At 35.7% G+C, this 5,749-nt stretch overlaps 1 long non-coding RNA gene across 1 annotated transcript; it reads left to right on the plus strand.

The window, feature by feature from the left end:
• The first annotated feature begins 1,719 nt into the window (after positions 1–1,719).
• On the plus strand, positions 1,720–2,588 carry LOC106322952. Its single transcript, XR_001266598.1, has 2 exons — positions 1,720–1,900; positions 1,986–2,588. It is a non-coding gene; the product is annotated as an uncharacterized LOC106322952 (long non-coding RNA).
• Positions 2,589–5,749: the final 3,161 nt, after the last annotated feature.

Genomic DNA, 5,749 nt, shown 5'->3' on the forward strand with positions numbered 1-5,749 from the left:
TGTGTTTGACTTTAAGTTATAGGTCAATTCTGCAAAAAACCCTTTAATATAACAGTATAGGGTTTTTTAACAAGTTTTAATTATTTTTTAACCAACTTCCATAAATACTAATTTACGGTTGACTATTAGAGCATCATTATTGTCGAATCCTTAATAATTGGTCCTCAAACTTTTTTTTTATCCGATTTAAAAAAAAAATTAAAAATGAATCAATCGCGGACCGCCACGTTTCAGTGGAGCCCACGAACAGTACAGATCGATTCTGGTGTTTTTGTGGGCCCCCTCTTCTTAAGGACCAAACTAAAACCGCAATAATGTTGCCCTTAGAATAATCTGACGAAAGTACGTCCCTCTTTTATGAAACGCGGTCTGCTGAGTACCCGAACCTGTGGACCATTTATCTGGTCAAACAGCTTTACACATATCAAATCCAACAAACCATGATACCCGAAATATATATAATAACACCATATGAACAAACATATATTTGAATGTTGGTTAGCTTCTTAAAATCATAAACTTTTGTTGTTTGTTCCCCATAACTTATAATATATATATAACTAGGGAAGATCCGCGCTTCGCGCTAAGTTTTTGAATTTGTATATGTATATTATATATGAGATGTGTTTGGAGTTGAATAGTATAAAGGAGGTTAAGGCCGGAGGTCCTTATATTCCGACTAACATATCTCATATTACACTATTGAATGTTGTAGAGCTTCGATGTTTTGTATGAGTTTTCCACAACGGATTTACAGACAGCTACTTGATTTGTTGTTCATGTGATGCTGAATATTGAAGGGCCCATCATTTTGTCGTTAACGCTATACGTAATGGTTTAGCGTTTGTTTGGGCCTTTGTTTTGATAGCAGAAGAACGTGGACTTTAAGGTATTTTAAAATTGGTAGTGAGAGTGTGTATTTGGTTGTTCTTGATGCTATCACACGTAGAAAATTGTGAAGATTTTATTCATGTGTTAGACTGGATTAATAATTGAACGTATGTTACATGGGGAAGGAGAGAATATTGATTTGGAATAAACCATGTTCATATACTGGTCATACAAATCTATTTCTGAAATAGTCTAAAACAGGGATGAGATCACCAACGTACTGTTCGGGAATGTACTGTCTGCTAGTGGAGTAAATCAACATCGTATATAAGCTTCAATATCTCCAAAGAGTTCCACTTGTGCCACTGTGTTCTGGTATTTATGGATTTGTCCACTAAAGGTTATCTTTAGTCCCTTCATTCTCAAAAGCAAAACAAAGGAAATTCTAGTTTTTTGCCTTATACTAAAACAGAAAGATAGGTCCTGGTTACCAATTGTTGAACATTTTCTTCTCTAATTTCAGAAAGTAGCTGCATATGCGTAGTTGATTTCTTGAGCTATGCATGAATGTAGTTATTAACTTTATGTAGATTCTGATTACCATTTTATGTCTCGCTCTAGTTTAGTTACGAGAAGATATGCCATGGGTTTCTAACTTTTTAAACATCAAACTAGATTAAAAGGCGGGTATATTTTTTGTTTTACATTTTTTTAGGTCTTTTTAATTGGTAATTTAAATATAGGTTTAGTGGCATAAAGCATTATAAATAATATTCTAAATAATGATAAAGATAAAAAAAAAAAATAGTTGGACCATATTTTTATCTGCTATTTTAATAGAATAGATGGTAAGAACATATCGTTTGTTAAAATTGGGAATAAATTATCTATAATTTCAGTATATCAGATTTTGCATTTGGCTCAGTATTAGTTGGTCTTCTCTCTCTCTCTAAAAACCCTCTGTCTTCTCTCTAGCACATCTCAGATCTGAATCGTGTTTCCGGCTGGCGGTTCCGGCTCTCCAAGCCACCGGCCGGCGGTTCCGGCTCTCCAAGCCACCGTCGGCCAGGTTTGTTTGTTTATTTGTTTCTTTCGTGTTGTAGTTTGCTTCTAGTCTCTCGGTTGTTTAGTTGGCTTTGTTTTTGTTCTTTCAGTTTTAGATCTAAATCTTAAATCCATTCGTTGAGCTTTTGGTTTTGGTTGGTGCTGATTAAGGAGTCTTTGAACATGCATGGATCTTTGTATCTGGTGTTTTTGGACCTGGTTCTTCCCCACCGTTTGTTTGGTAACCTCTTCCTCAACTGTTTCTCTGTTCGTTTGCGATTTCACTGTTTATGTGGTCTCGAACTGTTGTTGTGATTGGTGGGTTCAGAAGGATGCTTAACCGTTAGAAGGTGTTGCAAAAATTAGGCCTCTGAGGTATTTGCTTGCAGGTAAGATATCCGGTTCGTCTCGAAGGTTCTGGGGCTTTGGCTCCTTATCATCATTTCGTCGAAGGCGTCAGGTTTACCGACCTCTTCCATGAGTCTTCTTTGGAGGTGTTAAGTGCTCGTGGCTTCTTAAGTGGTATGTTGTGGTGACGTTTGGAGCATAATAAAGAGTGTAGCCTTGAACTCCATTAATAAGTTTGTTCTTTGTTGACTTTATCCTTCTTCTCTTTTTTGTCCCTTCCAGTTTTAACATTGTTCAGTGTATTGTATTGTTGGATCTGTTCTGAATTTGTTTCATCCTAGCTCTAAGGTTTTTTCTTTTGGTTCCGGGAACATGTCTGTTGTTCGCCGGCTAAAGTCTCCAGGGATGGCTCTTTCATCCGCTGGCTTAGTCTCCTGAAGCTATGTGGTTTGCCGGCTTCTGTGTCCCAATCATGTATTCCATCAAGTTAATATAATCTCTGTTTCGATGGAAAAAAAAAATCTCACCATATGAGTTTGACTTTATTCAAATCAAAAAGCAGAAGAAAGGCAAAACATGAGAATCTAAAAACAATGATTTACGTAAAGAACTATACTTTATACACAATCTGAAAAATGATTTTCGTAATGAGAAACCTTACTTCATACGTAATGAGAAACTATATTTATACACGCACTGTCTCTAAGAGACCATCATATCAGTCTCATAAAAAATTAAAAATCAAGATAGAAGACTTGTAGGTTGCAGCATCCTTTTCCACAATATAACCCGGTTCTTCTTTATCCGAAACATATATGCAACATGTTTTGGTATAAAAGTTAACTACAATTCATGAACCAGGCTTAAACCATTAACAAAAATTCATACTCTTCCTGGTTTGAAATCAGCAATGAAGAAGGTTAATTTCTTTAGCTGCTATGCAGGTGAATTCAATACCTCAAACTGCTCATGGAGATATTTATGAACTTTCATTTGCAACCTTTGAACTTGTGTGATCTCAATGCTCCTGGTGATGAGAGAGTGAAAAATTAAACATATAAGTAACTCTATATCAATCAACACTCTGAACAGATAGGAAAACATATTTCAGGTTTGTTGTGCAATCGTAAAATTGAAAGAGGCAAGAGATGAATCTCAACGTTCACAAACCAATACAGGAAATAGAAGAGGAGAAGATCATTAAAAATAAAATTGAGCGTTGGGGACGAACCTTAGTGGCATTGATTTTGATCCCTGAAGTGCTTTGAACACCTTTTTTAAGGCATTGATCTCAGCAAGAGTGGAAGTTGCATGCGCATAGATGTAGTTTACCTGAAAAAACATTCAGACAAATAAATGGAAACCTTTTTTTATAAAATTTCGGAAGCCTGAAAGTTAATTCTTGTTACGTCCTCGGGTGACACACCAGCCTCTTCTAGGTAGCTCTCAATGCATGAAGAGACACCAAGCCCCAGCTCTTGGATCAGTAATATGAGGAGAATCACAGTTAACAGCGCCTCCAAGATATTTACTACTAATGGAGCATCACGTTTCATTGCATGTTCCAAGCTTTCCATCACCTATTAGACCATATAACAAATTAGCACAAACAATGGACACAAAATTCACAATATATATATATATATAAAAAGTAATAGGACTCACCAGGTAACTGACTCATAACGTAAAACGCTCCAAGGGAATTGAAGCACGTGATTCGGTCCTCTCAACAAACGTAGTATAGTTTGTGAAGTGTATCGATTCATCTGAATCTGAGAACTTCATTTCCGTGTTGCTACTTAAAACATCAATCCGCTAATCTCATAAGTTGCACCTTCTCTCAGCAGATGTCGGAATGTGTTAAGCCAATGTTCGCTGATAGACCCTTGGATAAGGGTTTCCTGGGAAGAGGCAAACAAAATTAGATGTCTTCAAGTCTATGAGAAGCTGTCAGGTTTAGAGACAAACCCTTTAACATCAGAAGCTGTCTCGGGCTTCCTAGACTCAGCAGAAGGCGTGTGACTACGGTATCGGAACAACGACCTGTGTTAACATCAGAAAAAATCGGTACGATACCATTGTTGCAGGTTTTGTAGTAAGAAAGAGATTATATTCTGTTGAAGAAGCTGGATTTGGAGATTTCTTAGACGGTTATTATATAATGTTTTTTCAGGGATTTCATCGGAACTTTTGGGAAGGAAGCTATTGAATTCATCGCTTTGAGAGAGATCGAAGGACTCTATAGACAACCGTCTCATCGTCTAGGCTAAGCGTTACAGAAACCTGAAGCTGTTGTCTGAAGGTTGCAGGGAATCTCAACAGGAATAGCGGAAACGCAGGTGGAGAGTAGACTGCTTGGGCTTCGTAAATATTGTGTTTGTTTGGGTTTTGAAAACATTAGACTACTAACTATTTCATTGTCATCGTAGGCCCATTCCGAGAAGTTTAAGTTGAGCGTTGACTTGGCGCGATTTGCCTCTCCCTCCATAGCGATGTGGTGCAAGGAGGAGAGAGACAACTCTCCTTTATTGTATAAGATATTTGTTTTACTTAAAGAACGAGTAATGAAGGGGATGGATCATATTAATTTCTTTGGATTTTATCATGTGTTTCCAGCCTACTTATTTTATAAAATGATATTACAAGAGCATGATTAATGTAGAGTTTTAGGGTGAGGTTATTAGCAGAAAGAACCTGTCTCTTAACTTTTAAGTAAAAAAACTAAGAATTGGTTCTTAAATATCTTATTTAAGAACTGATTCTTAGTTTTTTTAGTTAAAAGTTAAGAGACGGGTTCTTATATTTCGCTAAGAATTTTATCATAAAAATTTACATTAATCATGCTCTAAGACTAATATATTATAATGTTAAATTAGGAGGTCAACCTGAGGACTCGTGGCTACGCTGATCGAAATGGTGCGGAGAGGAAAAGTGGTGACGATTTTGACCAGAAAAAAATGTGATTGTTGCAGTGTGTTTATACTTAGCCACACGGACGTTGCTTTCTTTGATCTCTCTCGCGTTTTATTAACTTAAGTTGTTGGACTCATCTTTTGAGATATATCTAACTATAATGTCATTAAATATACCTAAAAATACATCATATTTAACGTAGCTTATTACGGACGAGTACGACCGTGAATCACTTGACTTATGTAATATTTAAAATATATTAACTACAATATAACAAATGCATATAAACTATCTATACTTTAGTTTGAAATGAACATTCTCAAGTTTTATATAGTTAACTTACATCATGCATCGATCGATGTACAATAGTCAAACCACCTATAGTTTTCATTTTCTTTATAGGATGTATCAACCAACCAATCATCCCACTGATTTTCTAAGCTTTATAAAAAACAAATCAATAAATACAAACTCAAAATCAAATATCTTCTATTAATCAAAACAGAATATTTTCAATGTTGTATCTTTGATGTACCTATTAAATATAGAAACTGTAACCATAATTACACTAATTATAAGAATAGATTTGATTCCAACCAATTGATCTATTACT

The sequence above is a fragment of the Brassica oleracea genome, chromosome C2 (assembly GCF_000695525.1).
Source record: "Brassica oleracea var. oleracea cultivar TO1000 chromosome C2, BOL, whole genome shotgun sequence".
NCBI lineage: Eukaryota > Viridiplantae > Streptophyta > Magnoliopsida > Brassicales > Brassicaceae > Brassica > Brassica oleracea.